The sequence below is a fragment of the Coregonus clupeaformis genome, chromosome 24, assembly GCF_020615455.1.
Source record: "Coregonus clupeaformis isolate EN_2021a chromosome 24, ASM2061545v1, whole genome shotgun sequence".
In the NCBI taxonomy this organism is placed as follows: Eukaryota; Metazoa; Chordata; class Actinopteri; order Salmoniformes; family Salmonidae; genus Coregonus; species Coregonus clupeaformis.
Window position 1 is genome coordinate 37,670,151 of NC_059215.1, and position 14,592 is coordinate 37,684,742.

Here is a 14,592-nt window from a genome sequence, read left to right on the forward strand (position 1 = left end):
GAAAATGGGCATATAGGCCTTCTCTCCAAATTGTGTTGTGGACAACAGGAGCGCTTTTTGAAGTGATTGTTTGACAATCAGATGAAAACATGGTTGTGTTTATGCCACATTAAAAGGTAATACATGATAAAAGTTATGTGACAAGTCTTTATTAGGCCTACTAGGCCCATGGAGATCACTAAATTAATATGGATTCTATATGCGATGTTAGTAGTAGGTCTCGTACTGGTAAGAAATGTAATCTACTTTCACCCCTTTTCATAGCTAGGGTCCCTGGGTCAAGCTGGTAAATGTGCTGACTAATCTAATGAATGGGTGAATCAGCTTAATGAGCATGGGAATTTAAGTGAATGACAGTAAAATAACTTGTTCTAGCTTTGAGGGATCTCTCGACAGTGATTGACAGTTTTCTGGGAACTAAAATCCATATCAGCCATTGCTTTCAGATAGCCACTCTCCCTTTTGGCAAAGGGATGATGTTTTGAGTCAGTGTGTTTGAGGAATGTAGATGAAAATAGATGTTTAAAAAAGCATTGTCTATCCACAGAAAGTGATACTTTTCTTCCAATGTGAGAAAACCGTGTTCTGTAGCCTACACCGTTTGGCCTGTATGAGTTTGAACGCATCCTCTTCGGTTTATGCAATACCCCAGCAACCTTCCATAGACTTACAGAGCTGCTTGGGCAACCTGGTAGCAGGGTCCTCTTGGCAGTACTGTATGCTGCTGCCATCTTGTGGATAATAACACCCATAATTTTGAGCACAAAAAAGAACACCATAGAATAAAACAGAAACTTAATTGCCCTTATAGGGAATTTGTCTTGCACATACATAAAAGAGCACACAAAATATAAATATGTTAACATTGAGCTGTTCAAACACTGTCAGAAAACGACAACAACCCACTATGGTGAAATCACATCAATTAATTTGACTGTAAATACAGTGATATACCTAAAAGTTGAACATTTACTTTCCTTATATATTCTGTTCAGTAGAATTTCAGATGATCAGAAACTCTAAAAAATTTTTTGCATAAATAAGCGTCATACAAAGAAAGTAGTACATTAGTTTATACAACAATAATTAGGTTTGGCTGTATCAGGTTTGGATAAGGGCCTTAATGCATTTAGGGAACAGAGCAACATCAAGAGCGACATGGCCAGTGAGTGTTACACAGTGTGTAGTGGTGTATGATTCCAGAGTTGACAGTAGGTCACTGTTCACACACAGACACTCCCTTCTTCTTCTGTTTTTTTTTACCAGATTATGAAGCAAAAAGCCTCCAATCAGTCAATCAGCATCTCCCCCATTACTGTGATGCCACATCAAATATTTCCCTCTACTACTCCAGGCTTTATCACATGATGTGAGATCAACACAAGGCTATAGAAAACACACGATTTGTTCAATGTTCCTAAATATTAAGAGTTGGTGAAATGGAATTGCAGAAAATATGTCTAAATGTTAGAATTAACATGGGAGAAGCTCGCAAAGTAAATTGTCAAATACTGATTAATTTATCTCACCCAAAACACTGTAATGACATTGACAAAAAAAAATCAGAGGTTACACAAACATGGATGATATTCTATATTTAGCAGATTCGGGTAAGGACAATATGACCCCCAGACAAGTACATCTCAGTGGTACTGATGGACTCTACTTGCGATTAGATTACATATCGCTCAGCATTGTCCCAGGCTATCAGCCATGTCTTTTATGCAGTAGTAGGATATAAAGTTTGTGTAGAGCTGGAGAATATAATCCTCTGTACAGCCAGGTCACAGCCAGGTCATAACTAGCCTGCTATAACTGGACCACGCAGTATGCACATGCTTAATTTCAGTCATCAGCTCCATGTACGTGCAGTAACATACTATAATCAGATTACACCACAATCACGCCATCTACCGCACTATGGCATATAATATAAACCGAGACAGCTGTATCTATGTAGCCATGGATATTTTGCCCCATCTTCTTCGTATTGCTAAAAAACACAAAATTACATACAAATAATAAACACTGTTGCACAATACAATATCACTCCTCCAAGATATGTCTGAACAATGTAAAACTACCCCATCAATCAAAGTCTAGCTTATCAACATGATGTAATATCATTCCCTATAAGAATACTTAAAAATAAAAACACTTTCTACCAGAAAACTCTGGCTTATCACCACCCACAGCATTTTCTAGAAGATATGATATGAAAAAGCTGTAAGAGATTAAATGAAGCCCCGGGCCTGGCCCTTACCTGTTCTTGGCTTGGACCCCTTACCAGACTGGTGGCCTCTGTGGGGCCAGGGATGGGGGTCTTGACCCCCTTGGTGGTGGACATGGTCTTCTGGTCCTATGGTCCTGGTTGTGGAGGGAAGCTGAGGGCTGAAGCTGAGGAGCTGTGGTGGTGGTACAGCAGCAGGGAGAAATAGAGTCATAGGCGGCTGTCTAATCCTGGCTGGATCCCATAGTGTGTGTGTGTGTGTGTGTGTGTGTGTCAGAGCTCCCATTCATCCCATACCGCCTCTGTCATCACCTGCAAACAGCCCATTGGACATTACTGTTCAAACCGAACATACACTAAACAAATTCCATGGAATGTACCAGCTTTTTTAGAAGTATAATAAAAATTCAGTTAAAGTGTGCTAATGTTTTGTTTTTAGTGATTAAATATTGATTTCACAAAATATTGTTGTGTGAAACGTTAGTGTGTTAATGTGCACAACTGCTTCAATCTGATCGTAGTAATTATTCACTTTACTGTTCTATTGCTGGGCATTTTAGCAGCACATTCTCTCTATCTCTGTCACGTCTCCTCCCGTTGCTCCCCTGCGGCGCTCTGATTTGCCGGTTTACTGAGCCACCGGTCTGAGCGCACCACCTCGGCAACACCGGAATGGAAACCCAACGCACCCTAATCACCTCCAGCGCACCTGCAACTCATCATCTCATCACCACCCCTATTTAACCCTGGACTGTTCTGGATGATGTTGTGTGTGATTTGTTTAGCTTCGTGTCGTTTACTTTATCTTTGTTTAGTAAACCTTGACCTTGTTAATTCCTGCGTCCTGCCTCTTCGTATACTCAGTACTCATCATAGAATCACAAACCAAACGAAAATGAATGGAGCAGGAGTTTCCCAATGCCTCAACCAGCACCAGCAGCAGCTTGCCCAGTTGAACGCCGCCATGCAGGAAGAGCTTTAAACTCTGCATAATCTGCCCAGCGCTCCGGTTCCACCTCAGGGAGCGGCGAGTGCCCCCAATCCACCTGTTCCCGTGCTATCACCCACTCCTGCGGGAACCCTCGCCCTACCGGAGTGCTATGATGGTAAAACTACTAAATGTAGCGGCTTCCTGCTACAGGTTTCCCTTTATCTGGCGCGTCAGCCTGGGGCATTTCCATCTGACCAAGCCAGGATAGCGCTGGTGATTTCGCTTCTTAAGGGAAAGGCGCTGGATTGGGCCACGGCAGTCTGGGAAGGAGAGGAGGCAGTGGCACTACCCTACCCAACCTTCCTCACTAGGTTCAAGGCGGTGTTTGATCATCCCACGGAGGGAAAGGACGGGGGTGAGCGTCTCCTCCATCTACAATAGAGAGAGGGGTCCAAGTACGCTCTGAGCTTCCGCACGGTGGCGGCGTCTTCCGGCTGGAATGAGCGTGCTCTGCGCACAGCCTTCAGGAGAGGCTTACAGGAGGACATCAAGACGGAACTCGCATGTCGGGACGACGAGATGGACCTTGATACCCTCATCACCACGTCCATCCGTGTTAACGACATGTTGAGAGAGAGAGACGGCGTTCCCAACACCTCCCGGAGCCTCGACGCTCACCCCATCTGAGCTATGGAAGCCACCCTGCTTCCGAGTCTTCACCCATGGAGGTGGGCAGAACCCCTTACACCACCACGGACCACAGATCTCCTGGCGGCTCCCTATCTAGGCGGTATGACTCCCGTCGCCGCTCCGTGAGTGTTACGTCAGTTCCTATCACAAAACCATTGTTTTTAGTTCCAATAACGGTGACTGGTTATTCCTTCTCTTCCATTTCTACCGCAATGATAGATTCCGGATCACCCCATCACCATTCCCACACTACCGGAGCACCACGAGGAGCTGTCATTCCACATCATGTCACCCCTTCACTGGATCGTCTTGGGATTGCCCTGGCTTACACTACACAACCCCACCATCAATTGGAGCACCATGAGGATCACAGCCTTGTCCACCTCATGACGGAAGACCTGCCTGCCGGTGGTTTGTTCCACGTTAGTGGAGAGTCCGGAGTCCGCCCTCCAGCCCAACATTCCACGTGAGTATGCAGATCTCTCCGATGTCTTCTCTTCATTAAAGGCTATGTGTCTCCCTCCACAGGCCCTGGGACTGCGCCATTGATCTGCTGGAGGGACAACACCCCCCGACGATTCGCATTTACCCCCTTTCCATGGCGGAGACTGAGGCCATGGAGAAGTATGTGGCGGAGACCCTGAAACGGGTTCATCAGACGCTCTACCTCTCCTGCCTCCGCCAGCTTCTTCGTGGACAAAAGACGGAGCACTGAGACCATGCATTGACTACAGGGGGCTGAACGCAGTCACCACCAAGTACCGGTACCCTCTCCCTCTAGTTCCGTCGGCCATCGAGCAGCTACGAGGTGCCCGGTACTTTACCAAGTTGGACCTGAGGAGTGCCTACAACCTGATCTGAATCCGGGAAGGAGACGAGTGGAAGACAGCATTCAGCACTACCTTCCATAGTCACCCCGCTCACCTCTCTCCTTAACATTTTCCGTCAAGCCAGGTGGGCCCAATTTCTCACTCACTTCCAATTATGTCCTACCGCCCAGGATCCCAGAATGTGAAGGCCGACACACTCTCCAGGATGCACATCCGCCTGGCGGCTCAGGAGGACCCAGCGCCTGCCAACGCCCCTCCGGGGCGCGTGTATGTACCCACCAGTGTCTGTGACTGCCTGCTGAGCTGGGCGCACACTACCCTTACGGCGGGGAACTCTGGTATTGCGCACACCCTGCATTCTCTAGCCCAAAAATACTGGTGGACCATCTTGGCTTCTGATGTCTCGCTACGTCAACTCCTGTTCCGTATGTGCCCAAACAAAGACACCTCGGAACACCCCGGCAGGCAAACTAGTTCCTCTCCCAGTGCCTCAGCGACCTTGGCCACACCTGTCCATAGACTTTGTCACCGACCTTCCACGTTCTGACGGCTTCACCACAGTCATGGTGGTCGTAGATCAGTTCTCCAAATGATGCCGTTTTTTGCCACTAACTGGTCTTCCTTCTGCTCTCCAGGTTGCTGAGGTCCTGTTGCAACAGGTCTTCCGGCATTATAGACTTCCAGAGGACATCGTATCGGACCGTGGCCCCCAATTCACTTCCTGAGTGTGGAAGGCTTTCCTGGAGAAGATCGGGGCCACGGCCAGCCTCACTTCCGGGTATAGGCCTCAGTCGAATGGTCAGGTGGAGCGCATTAACCAGGAGCTGGGGAGGTTTCCTCGTTGCCACTGTCAGGAACGGCAGGGTGAGTGGGCTAGGTTTCTTCAATGGGCAGAATATGCCCAGAACTCCCTCGTTCACTCCTCCATGGGGCTCACTCCCTTCCAGTGTGTCCTGGGTTACCAGCCGGCCCTGGCCCTTTGGACACCCAGCCAGACCGATGCACCTGCTGTCGACGAGTGGTTCCACAGGGCCGGACAGGTCTGGGACGCCGCCCATGTCCATCTCCAGAGGGCCATTCGTCGGCAGAAGGACCAAGCTGACCGCCACTGCAGTGGGGCTCCTGTATTCCAGCCTGGGGATTGTGTCTGGCTGGCCACAAAAAACCTCCCTCTCTGCCTGCCCTGCAAGAAACTGAGCCCCCTGTTTGTGGGGCCGTTTAAGGTCCTCCGGCGGATAAATGAGGTATCATACCGGCTGCTCCTTCCCCCTCACTACCGTGTCTCATCCACTTTTTTTCATGTGTCTCTCCTCAGGCCGGTGGTTCCTGCTCCTCTGGCGGATGCCGTCCCCCGGGGTATGACTCCTCCGCCCCTGGACATTGACGGGAGTCTGGCGTATTCTGTGAGGGACCTGCTGGACTCCAGGTTCCGTGGGGGACAGCTCCATTACCTGATGGACTGGGAGGGGTATGGTCCTGAGGAGCTGGGTTCCGGCTGGGGACGTTCTGGACCCCAACCTAATTTGGGACTTCCACCGTCGCCGCCCTGACGGCCCACTCCTCATCCTTGGGGTCGTCCTCCTGGCCGGCGACGTTCAGCGGGGGGGGGAGTACTGTCACGTCTCCTCCCGTTGCTCCCCTCCGGCGCTCTGATTCGCCGGTCTACTGAGCCACCGTCTGAGCGCAACACCGGAATGGAAACCCAACGCACCCTAATCACCTCCAGCGGACCTGCACCTCATCTCATCACCACCCCTACTTAACCCTGGACTGTTCTGGATGATGTTGTGTGATTTGTTTAGCTTCGTGTCGTTTACTTTATCTTTGTTATTTCTCTTTGTCATTGTTTAGTAAACCTTGACCTTGTTAATGTCTGCGTCCTGCCTCTTCGTGTACTCGTCTCTATCTTTCTCGCTATTTCCTTCCACATGTGATTAGCTGATAAACTATCCTGCCATCAAATAAAAGCATGACGAACTTATTAGCTTCTTACCACCTCAAGTAGAATAACGCAGCCTCACTTCCCTCAGTCCCCCAGCCATTTCCTGACCTGCCTAATTACCCTATTGCTGTCTGCACCTGTGTGTCTAACACAATTACGCATACAATCACTTAGTAGCCTTCGATGTCCTCCAACTGAATTACATTTCGGAACCTTTTATTACCCAAGACCGAGAACAAATCATTAATATTTTAGATGTTTCAAAATGAGCACTCTGTTTTCAATCATAGATTACTTTCCATTGGACCATAAATGGGCCATAAACGCAGGGCCGTCAAGCTTCAGAAGTTCTATATAGTCCCCTTTAATGACTCTCTCTTACACACACATTGTAATGCACTTGCATGTTACTCTATGAATGCACAGCAATGGCAGACCCACTCACACACTCTAACCAAACTCCAATTTTGTGGGAGATGCCGTAACATCACAAGTAAGGGTTAAATCTCTACGTGCTACCATGGAGACAATGACAGGCATTCTGTATTACAACGGTGTCATCGCCATTCTACAAGACAACGGAGGAGGGCCAGGGAAAAGGGGAAGGGCCACAGGCTAATAGATGCTAAACATTGGCTCATTTGAATCACATGACTGCTTTTGGAATTCTAATTCATACTGGATTTTTTCCCAGCTCCTCCACTACCCTTGGTCTATTCTGAGGCTGGCAGAGCAAGACCCAGATATGGTGTAGTATAACAGGAAAGAAACAAGAAACCTATACGGCAAGGAGGGAGGCCTGTGTTGAAGGTATGGAAGCGTGTCTTTGTGTCTTTTTGAAAGTCATTTTTCATACCTTGCTGTTGCTGTACCTCTGGCTCTGTTGTGTGCTTGTTGTTGGAGTATGTGTGCATGATTTAATGTTTGCATGTGTGCATGTGTGTGAATTGGTACACGTGGATTCTCTGCAAGTGTTGTTGGTGTAAGTGTGTGTATATGTATGTGTGCATCCATGTGTGTGTGCCTCTCAAGTAACATGCTGTCTGCAGTCTCGTCAGCACACTATTCAGACACTTCAGTCTGACCTGGGCAGTATTGGAACAGTTCTGTATAGGTTTTTGCATTTTATTTTCATTTGTCAAGTGTATCAGGGACTGATTTGATTCAAATCATGGCATTCTTGCCGAATGGGCTCTCTATTCATGGATCCAAAGTAGACAGACTGTCAACTTGATTGAGGATCAAAACATGCAGTCTCTGTTATGACTGTCTTATGACATCATAAAGCCTCTCCTTTTACTATCATGTCAAACTCACATGCCACTCCCCCAACACATGCACACTGGGTAATGTAAAAAAGGCATGCTTTCGGAACCATTTGATGTTTGCATTGAAAGATCAGTGAGTGGAGGCCTGTAGACGTTGAGTACAGACAGACTGCATTTACCCAGATTGAAGTTGTAGACCTATAACCTGTATGAACACTGATCATAAAAGATCTGTGGAAGAGCTACTGACAGCCGAGGCAGCGGAACTCAGTGTAACTCAGTGTGTCGTTAGGAAGTGAGTGTCGACAGGTTGGAGTGCCTCGGCTCTGATGAGGTATGACCCTGTCCCCTCTCCCCCTCTGGGCAAGGCAGCTGGTCTGGAGGGTCTGGAGGTCTAGGAGCAGATGAAAGTGACTCCAGGTGTTATTCCTCCTGGTCCCGCTGGTCCCGCTTTTTCCTATGCTCTCTCTCTCACACTATCTCTCTCAATTCAATTCAATTCAAAGGGCTTTATTAGCATGGGAAACATATGTTTACATTGCCAAAGCAAGTGAAATAGATAATAAACAAAAGTGAAATAAACAATAATAAATTAACAGTAAACATTACTCTCACAAAAGTTCCAAAGGAATAGAGACAATTCAAATGTCATATTATGGATATATACAGTGTTGTAATGATGTACAAAAGGGAAAATAAATAAACATAAATATGGGTTGTATTCACAATGGTGTTTTTTCTTCACTGGTTGCCCTTTTCTTGTGGCAACAGGTCACAAATATTGCTGCTGTGATGGCACACGGGGGTATTTCACCCAATAGATATGGGAGTTTATAAAAATTGCATTTGTTTTCGAATTCTTTGTGGGTCTGTGCAATCTGAGCGAAATATGTGTCTCTAATATGGTCATACATTTGGCAGGAGGTTAGGATGTGCAGCTCAGTTTCCTCCTCATTTTGTGGGCAGTGTGCACATAGCCTGTCTTCTCTTGAGAGCCAGGTCTGCCTACGGCGGCCTTTTTCAATAGTAGGGCTCTGCTCACTGAGTCTGTACATAGTCAAAGCTTTCCTTAATGTTGTGTCAGTCACAGTGGTCAGGTATTCTGCCACTGTGTACTCTCTGTTTTGGGCCAAATAGCATTCTTGTTTGCTCAATTTTTTTATTAATTCTTTCCAATGTGTCAAGTAATTATATTTTTGTTTTCTCATGATTTGGTTGGGTCTAATTGTGTTGCTGTCCTGGGGCTCTGTGGGGTCTGTTTGTGTTTGCTGAACAGAGCCCCAGGACCAGCTTGCTAATGGGACTCTTCTCCAGGTTCATCTCGCTGTAGGTGATGGCTTTGTTATGAAAGGTTTGGGAATCGCTTCCTTTTAGGTGGTTGTAGAATTAAACAGCTATTTTCTGGATTTGGATAATTAGCGGGTATCGGCCTAATTCTGCTCTGGGTGCATTATTTGGTGTTTTACGTTGTACACAGATGATATTTGTGCAGAATTCTGCATGCAGAGTCTCAATTTCGTATTTGTCCCATTTTGTGAATTCTTGGTTGGTGAGCGGACCCCAGACCTCACAACCATAAAGGGCAATGGGTTCTATAACTGATTCAAGTATTTTTAGCCAGATCCTAATTGTTATGTCAAATTTTATGTTCCTTTTGATGGCATAGAAGGCCATTCTTGCCTTGTCTCTTGTCTCTCTCTCTCTCTCTCTCTCTCTCTCTCTATCTCTCTCAATTTCTAGTTTGCTCAGTTTTATTGTTAATTCTTTCCAATGTGTCAAGTAATTATCTTTTTGTTTTCTCATGATTTGGTTGGGTCTAATTTTGTTGCTGTCCTGGGGGTCTGTGGGGTCTGTTTGTGTTTTTACTCTCTTGATCTCCCCTTACAAAAAAACACACACATGGAATAACATTATTTCAACCCTACATGTGAACTTGCAATTCCATAACTGAAAGTGAGATTTTCACATGTGGAGTTTTCTTACATGTAACACTGAAAATTAGATTTCACATTTGGAATTGCAAGTTCACATGTGAAAAACAATCACATGTAAAAAATGTGGTCCTCTGTAGCTCAGCTGGTAGAGCACGGCGCTTGTAACGCCAAGGTAGTGGGTTCGATCCCCGGGACCACCCATACACAAAAAAATGTATGCACGCATGACTGTAAGTCGCTTTGGATAAAAGTGTCTGCTAAATGGCATATTATTATAAAAATCAAATTTGCAGTTTCATATGTGAAAAACGTTCACGTGAAAATCTCACATGAAACTGCATATTCGATTTTCACGTGAACGTTTTTAACATGCAATTCACATGTGAGGTGAAAACATGTTATTCTCCTGACATGTGAAAAGGTGGTGTTAACATGTGAATTCAACATTTTATACATGTGAAAATGTGGTTTCACGTGTGAAATTTAAGCTCAACATGTGAGAACAGCTATTTCACTTATTAAACTTTTTTTGTAAGGGTCATTATCAGAGGAGGCTGGTGGGAGGAGCTATAGGATGACATACTCATTGTAATGGCTGGAATGGAATAAATATAACAGTATCAAACATATGGAAACCACAATGAGCCTGTCTCCTATAACTCCTCCCACCAGCCTCCTCTGGTCTCTATGTTTTCTCTCTCTCTTTCTCTCTCCCTCTCTTTCTCTCCCTCCCTCCATGTGTTCCCAGTAAGGCTCTCTAGTTTCCAAACTCGGGAGCAGGCACACCCACATCTGAAGTTAGTCTCTCATCTGTCCTACATCTCTTTGGACTGTAGGCACTCAGAAATGCACCTGCATGAGGCATGGTGCACATATGTTATAGCATGTGCCAGGTCCATTATCAATTTAAGGCGTGATCATAACAAATGGGCAGCCATGTAGATTTGAGTGCAGGCATGGCAGCCTCACCCATCTGAATTCCTCTCTTCCTTACCTCCAGTAGCAGCCAATTTATACGCAAATTAGCCTAGGAAAATCAATGCACTTCAGGCTCAGCTACTCCCAATCAATATTGTTTCGCACATGTAAATGTAGCTCTTGTACATTTGCTACATGCAGGTGCAGTAATTCCTTTATCCCACAAGACAACTTTTTCCCTTCATTTCTTTGCTTTCTGGTCACAACAGTTGAATCCCTTTGTCTAAATGAATCCTTTATATATAAATAGATGTGTTGTGACTAAATGTTTATGAGTTACGACCCTCAGAAAGGGGAATGTAATATATGTCTCCCATCTACGGAGGGAGGAGCACTTCAGATGAGAATGACTATCACCATCACTCATAGTCTTCCTCCTTCACATTAGCCACAGCACGAGGTGCTGCATCCGCAGCCGCAACACCATCACTAAGCCGCTCTCTCTCTCTGCATTGCTCCACAATCAATGAAACCAAGACAACAGAGTCTGTATATCACTCTGCCTTGTCTCACACAAAAGGCCCTACCCTGGCAGACAAAGCAGGCAGGTTTATTGGGGGGATTTTAAGGAAATGAGGGCCAATAATCTCCCCCTGCCTGCCCAGTGGCCATGGCCACTAAGAGAGAGGTGTTTCCCCTCACACGACACACCCACTGATATAGTTCCAAATCTCTTTGTAAGGGCTACCCTAAAAAAGGGTTGTAAGGGTTACCCCCCCAAAAAATAAAAAAATAATAAAATAAAATTATACCAGCAGTGGTGGTCAGGTTAGATTGAAGTCACAGGTAGGGTGTTTATAAATTGGAAATACTCTGGTTCCCCCTAAAAATGAGTTGTCCCCCGCCCACCATTTTGGAGATTGAAATGTAATCAATTTCTTCTGATGTCATCATTGTCATAATTTTCACCACTTACAGTATATAAATGAGGGAAGTGCTGGTGTCGGTAGTGGGCCAAGCTTGGGATGTACATTGACTGACTGCAGAGTACAGCGTAGTTTGGGTATTTCCACTGTAGCCAGATAAAAGGCAGAGGCTCTGTATGGTATAAGCTACCCTGGGGAGGGCACATCATAAAGTCAGTCAAAGCTCTTGCTGGGGGTAAGAGTTAGTTTTGTCCGTAGTTTACAAGCCCCCCCAGCCCACACCACACACCACACCACATGGGCATCATGATTAATGGTTTCTTTTTTAACAATAAACTTATTACAGTTCATGAGGATGTACTTTACTTTATTACACTTACTACAGATATTACACCACAGGGATCCATTCTTGGCCCCTTCCTTTTCTTTTTCTCTTATTAAACCATCAAGTGAGGGCCAGCACCCTAGAATTGTTTACGGACAGATGCATGTTCCCCAGGACCCTCTGTGTTTGTGTGGATAAGATACCACATTTGAAATGTAGGGTGTATGAATGACGTTTGCCTGTGTTGTGTGTCTGTTATTGCTGGAAGGAGCAGACCACACCATTTGACACTCCACCATGCTGAAATAGAGACAGGAGCTGAGGTGTCAGCCAGTCGTGGGAAAAGTACCCAATTGTCATACTTGAGTAAAAGTAAAGATACCTTAATAGAAAATGACTAGTAAAGTAAAAGTGAAAGTTACCCAGTAAAGTACTAGTTGAGTAAAAGTGTAAAAGTATTTGGTTTTAAATATACTTAAGTATCAAAAGTAAATATAATTGCTAAAATATACTTAATTATCAAAAGAAAAAGTATAAATAATTTCAAATTCATATTAAGCAAACCAGTGGCACCATTTTATTTTTCTTTCTTTATTTACTTATAGCCAGGGGCACACTCCAACACCCAGACATAATTTACAAACAAAGCATGTGTGTTTAGTGAGTCCGCCAGATCAGAGGCAGTAGGGATGACCAGGGATGTTCTCTTGATAATTGCATGAATTTGAAAATGTTCCTTTCCTTCTAAGCATTCAAAATGTAAGGAGTACTTTGGGTGTCAGGGGAAATGTATGGAGTAAAAAGTAATTTATTTTCTTTAGGAATGTAGTGAAGTAAATGTTGTCAAAAATATAAATAATAAAGTAAAGTACAGATCCCCCCCAACAAATGACTTAAGTAGTACTTTAAAGTACTTTTACCTAAGTACTTAACACCCCTGGTGTCAGCAATGGCACCCTTCACCTGCTTACCCATTCTCTCTCTTTTTCTGGTGTCGGGGAAACAGAACGTCATGTTGCATTGTCCTTGGGAGACCACTGCTTTAATGGAGGGTCCATTAGACGTACTGTACGTTTATTTTACTAATTCATGTCCATGGATTCACTGGGTGGACCAGTGTGTTTGTAGGTGCTGTACTTCATGCACAAAATTGGATGGAGGAGGGTTGCTTTGTGTGTGTGTGTGTGTGTGTGTGAGAGCGTGCTTTTCAACGACGTGCCATGACAGTTGGATGTCTTTGTCACACTCCCATTTGTCAGCCGTATGGTGTAGAAACGGCAGTTGGTGTAGAGATGTTGGTGTAGCTGTTCTTCCACCAGAAGTTCAGAATTGAACTGGAACTTTATGAGGCTTACTCCCCAACCCCCCTCACCTCCTAGCTTCAATTAACCCTCTGCCAGCCCCCTCCCTGCCAAACTCCCCCCTGGAAGCTCCAGTGAGAGAGGAGGAGGGTGGGGTTCTTTGAAGTGTGTTTCCTTAATGGGAGCACCAGGAGTCCCAGTCACTTGCTATGGGAGGGGTTCAGTTCCATTAGGCCGAAGCACCGCCACAACGCGTTATATTTTACAGTGAAGGCTGCAGCAGACGCTCTTTCGTCCGTGCATGCCTCGGGAACGACGGCTGGCTAGTGGCTCTGTGGGGAAACTCGTAAAGGCTCTCATATCTCTTGGTTCACCTATGCCCAAAAATAAATGTGTTCATATAGGCAGAAGATTGTATATAAATTGGTTCCTATGGGCAGAATATCGTATAAAATATATATTTTTAAATGAGCTGCATTCGTTGCCTTTATTTAATAAATAAAATAGGGTTGGGCGAATAACTTTAAAATTGTAATCTATAAGCCTACTAATACATTAATGAATTAATTAAAACATGCACATATAAAGAAAAGCTACTTCAACCTTGTAATAATTAATTTTCTTTCAATTTGCTCTATAGAATATAATTATCAATATAATAAAACTAGGCCTATGAACATTTCTTGAATAGGCCTATCCTACTCAAACATCATAATTGTTTCAATTGCCATAAAAAAGCAAAGTCAAGCAGGAACCGGCAAGACGGGCGCCCTCAGCGCCGCCACCTTATCTATTGGCTTTAGCAAGGGCTGTGCAGATTCCTTCATTTTCAGCACAGTTTTTTGGTATTCATTTACAGCACATTATGAGTTTTTTTAGGATAGGCAAATAATTAGAGATTTTGCACCGCTGTTTGTCGGCAGCACAGTAAATCTTTCCATTGATTGGAGTAGTAATAGGCTATAGTTATTGGAACCAATAGCCTATGTAAAGTCTGTATCAATAGGCTACCAGTTGCATTTCTTCGATATGAAAAGGAGACGGAAATATGATTGACCTGCCCTGCACATAGGAAAGTGTCCAGACGACTGTGAGCTGATTGACCAGTAGGCTAGGTGTGAATGTTCTGAAAATCTATAATCTGAATACGAAACCCATCGACCCCTTATGGGCCATCAGTGGGACAAAAGTCTTGCTGAGTCTATGAGATGGTGCGCTATTAACGGCAGCACCCCTTTATCAAATTATATTGATATTTTAGGCTACGCATGAAAACAGTTTTCATGGGCACACAAAT

The 14,592-nt window shown here is 44.8% G+C and overlaps 1 protein-coding gene across 1 annotated transcript in view; it reads left to right on the top strand.

Moving 5' to 3' along the window:
* The first annotated feature begins 7,350 nt into the window (after positions 1 to 7,350).
* The window catches only part of LOC121538195 (polyhomeotic-like protein 2), a 67,270-nt gene continuing 60,028 nt past the window's right edge, over positions 7,351 to 14,592 (top strand). Inside the window, exon 1 of the mRNA XM_041846005.2 lies at positions 7,351 to 7,433. The gene's annotated coding sequence lies outside the window, so the exon portion shown is untranslated. The remainder of the gene's footprint in view (positions 7,434 to 14,592) is intronic.